Source organism: Pleurodeles waltl, chromosome 1_1 (assembly GCF_031143425.1).
Source record: "Pleurodeles waltl isolate 20211129_DDA chromosome 1_1, aPleWal1.hap1.20221129, whole genome shotgun sequence".
NCBI classification, from domain to species: Eukaryota; Metazoa; Chordata; class Amphibia; order Caudata; family Salamandridae; genus Pleurodeles; species Pleurodeles waltl.
In genome coordinates, this window is record NC_090436.1 from 388,683,498 (window position 1) to 388,698,638 (window position 15,141).

The window sequence follows — 15,141 nt, forward strand, 5'->3', positions numbered from 1 at the left end:
AAGACTTTGATGCCCTGATGGTGACATCGATCCCCAGCTAAACCCAACTATGAGCGGTTTACGCTGGGACAGGCCAGCCAAGCCAAAGAAGTCAGCATCTTCTACGGATGCTCCAGGAGGTTGGCGAGCACGTGCATCAACATCGACCAAACCAAGGAGATCAGGGCACAGTTAATAAAGAGGCTTAGTCTATGCCACTCTGGCATCACATTGGACACCATTCTGGTGCTGGCTTGTTCTCATGAACTGGCAAACAGCCGCAAGGATGATATGGCGGTGACCCTGGCGAAAGGGATGACTGCCCCCCATGCGCCTTGTTCTGGAAAGGTGAAGGAGGAACAGGTTGACGCTATCCAAAGGCGACCTGCTCCCCAGCACCCCAAGTCAGGCTCAAAACAGGTGTGGGAACTGCGGGCTCGAACACAGGACACCCAATGTATTCCCAGCCAGGTGGCCCATGTGCTTTCACTGCAGACAAATAAATCATTTTGCAGAAGTATGCCGGGGTGCAGGTAGAAGCACAAAAGTAGCCAACACAGGCAAGCTGAGAGGAGCACTGCGACAGCTGTCCATTGATGATGGAGGACATGAAGATGTACCCCCGTGACACAGTCCGAGTGGAAGATCACAACGACAACGAGGTTTTAACCATCTCTTTTGCGAGGAACGAAGGAAACTGAAAGTGTCCACTGCACCTGCGCACCATGGAGACCGAAAACACATTTGTAAAAGCCCTGATTGGCACAGGAGCATCAGTCAATGTATGGACACCACCTAGCTTGAGAAAATAGTGCTGCATCCAGAGTTATCTCCCACAAGAGTGACAATATACACAAATGATGTTTTTGAGCCACTGCCCCTACTGGAAGTGATGGTAGTAAATGAAGACAGATTGACAAAGGGTTGTTTCTATGTAACCAAAGGCAGCACCGGCACCCTTCTAGGCTGTCACACCATGGAGGACCTGGGACTGGTGTTCTGTGCAAGACAAGTTGCATGGTGCAGCCATCATGCAGGAATTTACCCAATTACTTGAGGGGGTTGGGTACCTGAAAAACACCAAGGAGTGGTTACATGTTGATGAAACAGTGAGGCCTACCATGCTCTGACACTGGAGGGTACTTTTCCACCTGTGGCCACTAGTGGAGGAGGAACTACGGAACCTGGATTGGCAAAGGATGATCGAAAAGGTCACAGGGCCCATGCCATAGGTCTTGCCCCTTATCATAGCCGAGCAGCCTGGGGCTATCAGGCTTTGTGTAGACATGCGGCTCCCTAACAAGGCTATCAAAGGGGAGTATCACATAACTCCAACCATGGACAACATTGTGGCAGATCTCAACATAGACCAATGATTCTCCAAATTGATCCTCAATGCTGGTTACCACCAACTGGAGTTACACCAGGCCAGTGATTACATAACGTTGTTTTCAACGCACATTGATGAAACAGTGAGGCACATGGACCTCAGAACATACCGTAGACTAAACTAAGAGGCCCTCTCTGGTCTGGTTGGTGTCATAAACATCAGTGATGACATCCTGATTTTCTCAGAGACCCAAGAAGAACATCACGTGCGGCTCAGAGCAACAATGGAATGGTTGGCCAAGTGCGGCCTCGTGATCTGGAGGCTGCCTCTTACAGGAGAGGGCACTGTTGAACACAGAAACTCGACATGCTCAGATTGAGCACGGTACTCTGGTTATCAGATGGGCATGTCTCAACTTCTACCTATAACTGAGTAGCTAGCAGTTCCAAGTCATCAAAGACCATAAGCTGCTGGGTTCCATCTTTGCAGGGACTTCACAACATGCCTCCTCCCACGTATTGAGAGATGAGCCGTACAACTGCAGGCCTTTTTGGTGAACGTACTGTACTGTCCAGGAGTCAAAAACCTGTCTGACTATTTATCTCAACACTCTCAGGAGCAGCTTAGTGACGGCCTGTGTGAGGAAGTTGAAGGAGCAGAAAGGTTTGTGCAAATGGTTGTGCACAATGTGGGCCCCCCAAGTGTTGTCCATTGAGGAAGTTGTTTAGGCGACCAAGGTGGACTCCAGCCTATCAAATCCAAGGAAGCACTCTCCAAAAACCACAGAAGGATTTTCCTGCAGGAACCGGATCTTTAAACCCAACAGACCAGGCAATGATGACTCAACTATGGAGGATTATGGATGAGCAGATGACCAGTGGCAAAGGACAGTGGAGAAGTGTGGCACAATGGTTAGAGCGGCAGACCCTGAAGCAGAGATCTGGCTTAAGACCAGGGTTCAAGTCCCGCTTCGGCAGGTCTTGGGCTCAATTCCCTTGGACCAGATAATTCTCGCCTCGGTGCCTAATCTAATTAATGGGTCCCACTCTGCAACTCTGGGCAATAGCTTGCTTAATCTCCACAACGGCCCCAACAGCGCTTGGATGCCTGGCTTCACCCTGGGGGTGCCCAGGAGTGGGCACCTCACAGGGAAAAGCCAGGAGGGGTTCCATAGCGGTATGAGTCCAGCGCCTTGAGACCCTAACGGGTGAGTAGTGCGCTATACAAGTGCAAATTTACATTTACATTTACTGCAGTGGATGATGCATTGTGATGCCCCGCTGACTGTGGGGAAGAGTGATTGACTTAGCACACCAGGGTCATCAAGGTGACTATGCGACAAAGTGTGGTTTCCCAGAATGGACACACTGGTTGACGAGATGGTGAGGGATTGTTATACTTGTATGATTACCAGTGGAGCGAAGCCTTGTCTGCATGGACTTCGGAAGCTTCCCTGATGGGAGGCTCATGGCAGTGCTGGTTCAGAGCCACACCAAGTAGCCAGTTGTGGAATTGGTACAACCCACCACATTTCCTTGAGAAAGTCTTTGCTACATTTAGGCTACCTGATGAAATCAAAACGCACAATAGGCCTCCATTCCAAGGGCAAGAGTTCCAGCAGTATTTGCAGTAGCTGAACATAAAACATTGTAAAGTGACGCTGCATGCCCCCCCCCAAAGCCAACAGGGAAGTGGAGCCCTTTATGCACACTCTGAACAGAGCCTTACGCATAGGAGTGGAGCAAGGTGTGGATGGGAAATGCTGTCTTCACAGATTCTTATGTTCATACCAACAGAGTCCGTACAGTGCCACAAACTGCGCATCCATGAGTTAACTGGTTCAATGGGTTACCCGGGACAGCATCCTTGCTGGCCCAAGCTAGCATCCAGAAGTTCTCGATGTGCAAGCTGCACAAGAAAAAATATGGAAAATCAACAACCAAGCCAGTAGAGCCAGGCATGTGGATGCCCCAACACTGTTGGTGGGCGAACAGGTTGTCATGACGGACCGTCATCCAGGATGGAAGTTCTGCCCCCCACTTGAGAAGGAGGTATGGACAGTCATCAAGATTCAGGGGACCATGGTTATGGTAAAAAGGGGGCAATCCACTGGGGTACGGAACGTATCCTGTTCAAGTGAGTGATGCCCTCACTCGAGGAGCAGCATGGAATACAAGAGAGCCAAGAGGTGGTGCTGACTGAAGAAGAGGTAGTGGTGGACTCTGGGATCACTGTTGCCAGATGGAGCCCATGTACTCAACCGAGCACAGTAGACGACGGCCAGGCACCCCCCCCCCCAGCAGCTATAGGCCCACAGGTCCCCAGTAATGCCCTTATCTGGGGGCGTGGCAACAGGGGATCCAAGAGGCAGATGAGAGGTATGATCTCCACCCCTAACCCAACACCAAGCCAGAGACCCCAAGACTTTGTATGCCTGATATAGTTATGTTCTCAGTTTATGTTTCAAAGAAAACTAAAGGTTGGATAGGATCTAGAGTGCCATCCGGCCTCTATCATACAATGTTACTCACAAGCTCCTTGAGGGCTGGAATCAACCTGAAGGTTTAAATAACTGCTGGAGTGACCCCTCATGGCACCATATGTAAGGTGTGGTCTCAGTTACTCTTCGCAGCGCTGCCTAGCTGCTTGAAGTTAGGCCTAGCTACATCCTTGGGCCACGAGACCACAACAGTGATGGCTCAAAAATCCCAGTAAAAAAAGAGCTGTTGTCTAAAAACCCAAGGAGTGGCTGACTGCACCAAACATGAATTGAGCATATGTAAAACTGGATTCAACCTATGAGATTCGTTTGGGACAGGGCACAAAACATAAAAGCAAAAGAAGGCTCTCCAATCCTCCATAAATTCTGCAAAAACTGACGTACCGTCCTTTTTCTATTGTCAGTGGACTTTTTTTTTCAAATATTTCCTAGGTCTTTAAGTTATAGCCATTATGCAAAATTATAGCAGATCAAATGTCATTATATATTACTTTGCTTCTTTTTTCCTTTGAAAACATTTTATTCAGAAAACAAATTATTGGCCACAACTTCTGAAAATAACCCGTCATCACATCTTATGGTGTACAATACAACCGAATATCAATCGCACATACGAAAATGTTATTTACATAACAGCTCTGACATCTTTTCCACCATTTTTAAAAAATTTGCTTTCAGATATAAATTATTAAGATCTTGAAAGTATATGCATATTCTAAAAGCTGACATGATAAGTGGCATAGCAAGGAACCCTTTGTGCCTCATGTGAGCAAGGAAAATGGCCTTCTGGCCCCTCATTATATTGGTGATGTTAGAGATCAAATCTTATTAATCCATTAGTGGCATAGAAGTTAGCATATGGCAACTTACAAGTTTCATTTAAAAGCCTAACTGAGAAACTAACATGAGATGTAAAAATGTGCACATTTGAAATATGGTGGGAGTTGTGACCTCCACTTGTTTTCAACACCACGCTTGCCATGAAAGATGTTGTGCATTTATATTTTAGTAGACTACTGACATGAATTAATTGTAAAAGTATTATTTTTTAGATAGACAGTAGAGATTAAAGGAATATTATGAATATTAAATGAACATGAATTAATCATACTTATATTAATTAAAATGGAGTTATTAACGTGAGTTACATGTGTGCAGAAAAATAACTGCATGTTTAAACTGTTTTAATGAAATGCATAACAATGATTGGAATTGGTTCAGGTTCACACAATTTAATTATGTTCACTAGGCCTATTTAGACCCTAATCACATCAAACACATGTTTTCCTTGCTTTCCACTCGGTGCCGACGCTGTACATTGTCATTAGCGGGATTTTATCATATGGTGTGGGAGTGCCTGGTATTACAACCCACCTGGCACAAGGTAATTGAAACTGTAACGGAATTGACCACACATACCCTTCTTCCCACACCCACATCTTGCTTATTAGGCCTTCGTCCCTGAATAAAGGGCGATAGATATCGACATAGATTAATTGACCTCTCCTTTGTACTGTTTAAGCGAAGAGTGGCTATGTCTTGGAAATCACCAGCCCCCCCAAGTCTTCAGCAGTGGCTGAGTGATTTGCTGGCATGGAAACATCCAGAAGACCTCACTATTCAATGGTTACATGCACAAGGAATTACCCACTCCGGCGGTGACTGCTGGGAGACCTTTCTACTGAATGCAGAATCTAAGAACGACCTCCACTCTCCCTGGTAGCTGTGTTGCCCCAGGATACATGGTCACACTTCCTCTCACCCCTCCCATTCCCAGTTACGGGCCACGCCCCTTATGTCCTCCTACAGAACACTTTTTCTGTTTCCGGGTCAAAGCTGGCTTACCTTACACCAGATATAGTTCCATGAGCCAGTTTATTTATACTTGATTGTTGTATGCTGTTTCTTAACGGTATTCACATGTTTGTTCTTTGGGATGCACCGGAAAGACAATCGATAACCTCTTGCTTTAATGTATATCAACATGAACTGCTTGTAGCGCATATCATTTATTGCTGTAACAATTGTTCCTGTGTTTTCGAATGTCAAAGTTACATCAATAAACGTGTTGAAAAAAAACAATGATTGCAATTAAATAATTTGCTTACATATTTGATTTTAAATTGTAATGTGTGCAATAGGTTTTATATGCATTAATTTTCACTAATATGTAGTTAGGCTTTCTTAGCTAGACTAGGCCTGAAAATCCATTTTAGCAGCAGTAATGGAAAAATGCTAACTCAATCTGTTTCCTTTGACTTGAATTATTTCCTAAGTTGCGGATGTGTTAGTGAATGTCCTATTGTACTGAAGACAGAGACGTTTTAATAAATAAAAAATGTAATAATATTTGTTCTAACTGTCGAACAACTGTTAAAATCATCCTGTAGAAGCTTGGGAAAGATGTCCCATGTTTCAAAAATCTTAAATTGTTATATTTTGGCGGACCTGTATGAACTCATCAAGAAGACATTGCACCATTCTAGAGAAAATCTGTAATAGTTTCAAGCCTGAGGAGCGGCTACAATTTTATTGAATATCGATCCATTTGCACAAGATTAGTCGACACTGAGGTCAAATCAGAACTCTTTGGACATTTTTACTCAGGGAGAGACTTTTGAAACTAGTGGTCAGAGTGTGTGAGAGAGTGTATGAGTAGTCAGTCAGTGAGAGTCTTCTCATCTGAGTGTTCGTGCTGTCACCTTCTGTTCCTCACCAAGTCTTCTTTTAGTTCTATATGCCCCATTTGCTTTTGCTGTTCAGTAATAATATGCCCAATGAATTCTGAACTGCTGATTTGCTCTATGTGCAGCTCGTGTTCTGCACTGCCCCTGATGCTGCTGTCTACTGATGCTGTGAAGCTGTGACCGACCGACGAATCCTTCCTGTCTGCTGTTCCATGAGGAGAGATATACAAATCGCAATGTTGTTTTTCCTTGTTTCCTTTTCAGCTTTGATAATAACACCAGTGTATTTTCACAGAGAATTGCCCTTGTTAGATGATTTTCAAAATTATTTTTGTGTCTTATTTTGTTTTTAGCGGCCTGTGCAATTCCATCCCCACACATGCAAGTCCAAATTCATATTAGGAATAAGGATGACCCAGCCCGAAAACTGATTGCTATTGAGTTTGATGATTACTGATGTCACCATCATCTGCTTTGAAATCTGATTTTAATGTGCATATTATTGTTCTGTTGATTTGTGTTATTCTTTTGGAGTGTTTAATGATATTGATGTTTAGTAGACTTAGGCCCTCATTTTGACCTCGGCGGTCTTTTGGAAAGACCGCCGAGGTACTGCCGCACTGAAGACCGCCAGTGCAGGCGGTTTTCCGCGCACCGTATTATGACTGCTGGCAGCCCTCCATCCTTTTTCGGACAGAATGCCGCCAGCAGCCATACTGGCGGTCGGCGGGGAAGTGGAGGCTGTTCCACCTGCACCACCCGTCATAAGAACACCACCCACTGAATCACGTCCCATGATTCAGTGTGGCGGTGTACTGGTGACGGGGCGCTGGCGGCGGAGCAGCCCTCATGGATCCCGTCCCCTCCCGGAGGATCACTGGAACAGGTAAGGTGATCATCGGTTAGGGGAGGGGGTGGAAGGGTGTTGTGTGGTGTGTGCGTGCATGGGGTTGTGAGTGTGAGTGTGTAGGGGGTGTGTGAGTGCATGTATGCATGTGGGGGTGCTGTGTGTTTGGAAATGTGTGTGTGTCTGTCTGTAAGTTTGACTGTGGGTATGTGTGCGTGTATCTCTGTGTGTATGACTGTGTGTGTCTGCTGGAATGTTTGTTAGTATGTGTGCGGGTATGTGTGGTGGTGGTGTCTGTGTGCGTGAAGGGGGGTTGTTGATATGGGATGTGTGGGGAGTGGGGCTGCGGAGACCCCTAACAGTGCTAGGGAAGGAATTCCCTGGCACTGATAGTGCCTACCGCCATGGATTTCGTGGCGGTTCCAAACCAGACGAAATCCATGGTGGTATGCAGGGTCCTGATACCGCCAGCGGCCTGGTGACGCCCGCCGGGCTGGAGACCGAAGTCTCCAGCCCAGCGGTCGGAGTGGAGAAGTTGCGGATGACCATGGCGGTAACCGCCATGGCCATAATTCCATTTTATTTTCCTCCGGCCTGTTGGCGGTATTACCGCCACTTCTCCCCCATCCGCCAGGGTCGTAATGAGGGCCTTAATCTCTTTAGACGTTTTGGTCAGCCTGTGACTTTCATGTAAGTGTATAACTTAGTCTTGCACAGCATTTCCTTTATTTTGGCTTTGTGTTTGTAATAAAACTTTAAAACTTTTTTCATTTGGAGTCCTGTTTCCGTGGGCAAATTGATCATGTAGTATAACATTGTTTATGTTTCTCATGTCACTCGTTTATGTTGAATGAATGAATCTGATTACCACACTCCTCACTGAGTCCAAAGATCTGGTCGGCCTTTATGAAGCTGGGACTAGTTGTGGTGTCTCACCAGAGTGCGCGTGGTTTCAGAACCCAAGGCAGGAAGAAGATCTCCGTGGGTGTTCCGGCAGTGTTTCCAAGGAGTTCAAAATCCTTGTTTTGTAATCACACTTATGGCAACAGTCGAAGATTTAGGTTTCAATCCCAAAATTGTATTGAATTGTATGACCACCGTAGGGCCTGACAGTTCTTATGAACTTTATTTGTATATGTTGAAACCAACCATACATGTGCTGTTTTACACCACGTGTTTAACAGCACAAAACTCAACAGGTAAACCAGTCAGGGCCGGACAGACCACTTATTCCACTAGGCATTTACCCAGTGGACTGGGGTCATTGGATACCGGGTTTAAAAGCTCAGGACTGCCTCTGTCACCTTCCCCAGCTCCCCAGCATTAACTGCACCTCACCAAGAGGCTTCAGGAGAAAGAAAGGGAAGGAGGAGGACAGTAAAGAGAAAGCCATCTCAGAGGGAGTAATGAGAGAGGAGAGGAGAGAAGAGAAGAGAGAAGTAAAGCAAGGGAGAGAGAATGGGTGTGAAGAGAGAGACTGCATGAGGAGCGGGCCAGTTTGAGGATTTTTGCTAGAGCTGCTTCTGGTTCCCTAGTCTAGCCCAGAAACAAATTACCAGTATTTTCTCAAATGTTGCCCCTCATGAGTCCATGTCCTGCCAGGGGTGTGGAGGTAATAAACAGAACACCAGAGGTTTGAGCCAGTTCTGAATATGAAAGTGTCATACTGTCCTTCCTATTTCTCATTTTCTACTTTTGTGCTCACTGCAACAACAATGGGTTTATCATATAGCATGTGCTTCTCTATCTCCCATTATACGTTGCAGAATAATGTAAGGCTGAGCTGGCCCTGCCATGATTTAAACTTGTGCACTGCAGGATGGATGCAGACTTTTTTGTCAGACTGTGAGCATTGACAACTACCATTGATCTTATTCATGGGAACCAGGTATTACCACTCTCCTCTTGTTTCTTTCTTATCACTCTGAACCCACTGGTTGAATTAGTTAAGCATGCCACCTTAATCTTCTTGGCTGTACAAATGAGAGAGAGCTAAGGGTATCATGCACACCTGTCTGTCTTGCAAGTGCTTGGTTGCCTCTTAAGGAAGCCACAACAGAGATCCTGGTTGCCTAGTCCTCAAATCCACCTCATAATCCGTTCTCTCTGGCCAAACATTGCAACACTGTTCCATTTTAACCAAATATTGAACAACTCTAAGAATGATTTTGATATTATTTGAAATCCTGCAGTCAGTATATCTGAAGATACAGCACTGATGTGTAAGTATTTACTAACGAGATCTGGGTAATACCTGAGGGTCACCGGTGTACAACCTAGCAGCACTCACTCAGCCCCTTACCTTTCCAAGGTAGATAAATTGGCTGCCATGGAGTTGGTTAATGGTAGTATCTGTTTAAAGTGTTATATGTGGGAGCAAGAACATCACTAAAAGAACAAGTTCATTCTATTCTAGCAGCAGAGGTTTGCAGGAGTCTGGGGGGCCATGAACAAACAAGAATGTCCACCATATTGTCCTCCCCGGGATAGCTTAGGCCTATTAACGATAGGGATCCTAAGTCACCGTGGAAGGATCAGAAAGAATGGTGCCTGAGTGTAGGCCTTGCACCCTGGTATTGGACAGATGGAGAGAGTGTGCCTTAGTACCAGAGAATGTTCTTGCAGAGAGATTCTACAGCTTGGGTAAATGAATCAGCAGACATCAAAAAGCAAGATAATGCCTGACAAAGTACATGTGTGGAACAAATCAAAAAGACAAAGTATATCCAACTAACCAAATTGAGAAGTCATATGCAGAACAGATGATTTTCCTGCTGGGAAGCAAAGGTTAGTGTATCACTGTAGCACACTATATTTACAAGCCCACCACAGGACCCAAAGTATTTGGTCCCTTCCCAGGAGAGTACTCTTTTCCGGTGTTTAGACATGTCGGTGAACACAGTTAGGACCTCTTTAGTGAATTACATTGCCCTTGAGTTTTAAGGTCGAGCTGAGCTAGATTGTAAGTTAGGGGCCAGCAGCAGTTCCCAAGACCCTGGAAGGATGAAAGAGGCTCTAGGAGCACCCTTGATCCCAGCCCAGCAGATAAGGCGCAGTCAGGGTGATCTGATGTTGCAGATGGTAGATCATGTAATCCTCAATGAAGGAGCAAGGAACGGTTCCAGGTGTGGGTTACAGCCACTGATGTGGAGCCTCGAAGGCCAGAGATGATGTTCAAGTTATAGGAACTCTTTCAGAAGGGAGCTGAGGCTTCACAGGGTCATAGGCAAGGCAGAAAGAGCATGAGCTAGAGGGTGTGATGGAGCTGTGACTCTTCAGGAATGGTCATCATGTGCTGTAGAAAAAAGGACAACAACATGGAAAGTCTTTTAAGTCTAAATGTTTCTGAGAAACCGCATCCAGTTGGATTAAGAATCCTGACAGGTTGAGGTGAAATGGTGCAAAATCCTCCTAGCCCATTGCTGGTGGCAAGGGACAAAGCAGAACAGTTTTACCAGTTCAACCAGTAGGTTGCAACATTGGGCCACTGATGAGACTGTGCAGGGTAAGCAGGGGTGGATGGCACACGATGTGATGGAGAACTTCAGGTCCCTAAGGTTCCACCCTGAGGGCTGCAGATGTGTAGAAAATTCACCTCTATTAGAAGCGATTTCTGTGACTTATTAATTAGCAGTGATTTAAACTACCCTTTTGTTCCCATGAGACATCCTAGTCTTTGTGTGAGCCTGACATTTTATAGATTTTAAAGTTTGTTCTACCTCTTTGAAGTCATTTTCTATTTTTCGCTGGCGCAACTGTTTGCTCTCTTCATACGAGAGGGTACCTCCAACTATTGTCTTCCAAGTTTCCTTTGTGCTGGCTATCAATATCGCCAATGTTATTCGGCATGCACAAATTGTACACGAAAAAACACGAAAAAACATGTTGTGTATCTCTTGTAGATAGTGTCTCCTCCACTCATGAACCAACTCTATGTCCTTCATGTTATCAAGGATGTTTGGGATGCTACAGTTCTAACACCTGCTAAAGAAAGCACCTCTGTTTTTATCCAGGGCACATACAAACACCACTGTCAGTTTTTGTGTCCTTTGTCAGTTATCTTATCCCCCTGCTGCCAACCACATTCCACGATTGTCCCTGTTGTGGCAGGTGCACAGAATTAGAAGGATAATGCAAGGCTTGTGTGCCTTCATCAGCTGTCTCTTGTCTCCAGTGCCTTGGCATCCTTCATGAATGTTTGGATTTGGTTTCTTTTCACAGGACAATGTAACACATTAACAAACACCGTCGGTAACCTGAATGGATATGTTGAGATATCCCTCATTCTCCCACCTTTTCCCTTCAGGCGTAACCCGCATTAGGAACAAATTCAGCAACTCTTTTTTAACATGTATTTCTTCTCCCTTCACCTCACCCACCTTTTGCACCTTCTACTGCCCATTCCTTCTGTTGGGTAGAATTTTGGGGGTTCTGGTTCCCAGCGTGGAAACAGGGGGGCGAGGGAGCGGTAGTTGGTACCAGAAAAATGACGCGAGGAGTAATAAAACCACTTACCTCCACAAAGTCATGTCTTTCCTTCACCTTCTCTGCAGTGTTCTTCCACAATCTTCCTCATCGGATCGCCCATCTTCCTGTGCCAACACTTTTGCATTGCTATTTATTTATTTACTTACTTATTTATTTAGTTATTTATTTATTTCTGCATATATTTATCAGTCAATTAAATGCATCCTCAGGGATCATGGTGAAAGTAACCCAACAAAAAGAAAGCACAAAGCGTACAAGAGGACCAAAAAGAAGACGCACCAGAGAATGCATCAAAACTTTTATCAAAATAATTATGTGTTTAGGGCACTGCAAAATACTGATTAATCAACAATACTGTAGAGATATAGGTAATGGTTGTTCCAGCTTTTTGGACTTAGAACACCCTTCCCCTGTCACCCATACACTTGAAACCGTGAACTACAAGAAGGTGCATGGTACCAGATCTCAGGGACTAAGACAGCAAAGATACTAAGCAGCCTGGGTCTAGTGTTTTAGTCCTAGAACCATGTTCTCAACCCCTTATCAGCAATTCAGTGTAGTTTTCTTGCCATTAGACTTTAAGAAATGTTGGGCCCTCTAGCTCTGAATGGCTGTGAGACACTGCCCTAGGTGGCTAATCGAGTTGCGGAGCAAGTGATCAAGGTGCAGCTGAATCTGTATATGTAGGTGTCTTTCAACTAGTTGATTAGATAATCTCTCCCAGCGGGCAGACCTAAAGATTAAATAGAATCCAGAAGAAAGACAATCCATGTGTTACCCTCCAACTCACATCATTTAGTGATGCAGACAGGAAAGGACGAAGGCACATCGCCTGCGTCTGGGACTCCTCAGGAACAGGCTAATCTAGTCTAGTGCAGACCAGCAAGGCACACCACACTGAGCTCAGGGATCAGAACATCATGATCAACCATGTCAAATCTGTGAACAGATCAAATAGCAGCAGCTCTGTCATCTTAGCCACATCCTGTGTGGCAAGTAACTCATTAAGAGCAGCAGGCTGCAATGCCCCTTCAGTATGGTTGGGATGGATCCAGGATGCAAACCCCGAAGGAGACAATGATCCTTCAGTGGTTAAGCGAAGTGGCAAAATGCTTTACCATTTTGTTAGAGATAACAGGGAGCAGAGTCCTAAATCTATTACTGCTTGGTTTTCTGGGCTGCATAGAGAATGTTTTCAAGGCGGTGTGTCACCATTTCCTTTTTTACCCTCTTCTGACCCCAGGCTGATAGACGTTGAGATGATGATGACCTTAATCAGAGGAGTAGAGCTAGGCAACACCACTGCCGGAAAGACAGAGACTGGGCAGGGGTCTTCAGGGGAGCCTATATTAAAGCAGAGGTGAGGTCAGTGAATGTTGCTGTTATTGATGGCAGGAAGCAAACTGCTGACCATTGTAGTTCTTTGGTTTCACGTCCAAGGTTTTAATTCCTTTATAAATGTTTAACATTTTTGTGGAAAAGAAGGCAGGCCTATTGTCACATAAAGACTGAAATGCTCAATGTCAGCTCCACTGCAGCTGGAGACATGAAAGAATTGGTAATGACGGTGATGTGACCGAGAGAAGGACCGCAAGAGCCAGATGGTCTGGTGAAAGTAAATGCAGCTTTAGCTCCTTACAGCCAATTGTATTGCTGGAGCAGTAATTTGTTAGCTGTTTGCACTTCCTCAGTCTAACCCCACCACCAGGAGTTTTCTTGCTATCAGATTTCCGGGCTTCGTGGCTTCACATAAGAAGAAAACATGTGATTCCTCTGGAGGCTGTCACAGGAGGACATAGGAAGGTGGCAAAGGGGGTGAAATGGTCAATCAAAGACTCTACTAGACCATAGATGTTGTTCATTCTGTAGTATCTGCATGCTGCCTTTCCAGGGGCAACTCTGTGACCACAGTGATGGCATCTAGTCTGCTTCATACTCTATGGACAGCCCTGTTTGCAGGGCTTGGGATAGTCCCAGATCAACGAGGATCATAGCACTGTCAGACCAGATGACCTGTTAATTTAGCAGATGTGAAATGGTTGAGGAGGAAGCTAATAGCATGTCAAGAATGTACCCTCTCTAATGGGAATGGTATTATACCCAGTGCAGGAGACCAATATCCAACAAAACTCAGGCCATGCATTTGCAATTGACATACATAGGGCTGTGCATAAAACTTTCATTGATGTCAATTACCCATCAGTGGATTTTCACAAGAGTTTGAAACCTATAGGAATAATCTTAATGGCAGGCGAGATTGCCATCCTGCTGCAAACCTCTAAGAGATTGTCAATAAAGGCAGGATCAGAGTCATGAAGGTTGTAAGTCAAAATAATAGTGAATATCGGGTAGAAGAGACCGAATACCTGTATATAAATGTCCCTGAGTGAGAGTGAGAAGTTGAGGGTGTCTCTATGGATAACTGTTACTCGCCACCTCTGTGCCTAACATTGTCACAGCAAACAATTTTATCAGCAGCATAGACAACAATTTCAAAGTCCAGGTTGCATGACTTTTCCAGTGAAGTTTTGGTCAGAAAAGGGGCGTTCAACCTCAAGTAGAAAACCTTTCACTTAGGCTTATAGAGCGAGCCAGTATTTGAAAGGACACACATTTATTCAGAGGGCTAGGGTCAACTGTCGCCACTCCACTCTTGGTTCCCATCTCACTTGGAGGGCCACTTGAGGCAAGATGAATAATACTTATGAGTGGCTTGACTTGGACTGTCTGACCCCATGGAAGTAAGTTTCCGAAACGCGTCAGGGTTGTTAATTATGAGCACTTTCACCTCGATTTGTTTCTTGTGTTGATAAATGAGGACTGAAATGTCGAGTTCATCTTTGATCTCTGATTGGGGCACAATGTTAAATAAATAAAAAATAGTAATATATATAAATATACATATATATTTATATATATATTCACCTAAAAACCAAGGGTTACGGGGACGTTATAGTTAGGCTCACATCATAAACGTACAAAATTATAGAAATTCACAAATTATAGTTACAGTTACCTCAAGTATCTATAACTCCTGCCCTAAGGTAAGTATAATTCACGCCCCCTCCTTGCAGTTTTTTCATCAAATATTTTACTGCAAATAATACACAGATATTATTTGCAACTATGTTTAAAAATATAATTTAAACATTATTTTGCTGAATATTCTAATATGTATTATAATATTCCTCTTTAGTTGAGTTAAACATGAGGATATCTGTGCTATGTTGATCAAAGCAGTCATGACTGAGATATTTGCTGTTATAATGTGTTTACTATTGACTCAAGCAGACTTACAGCCTATAATGTT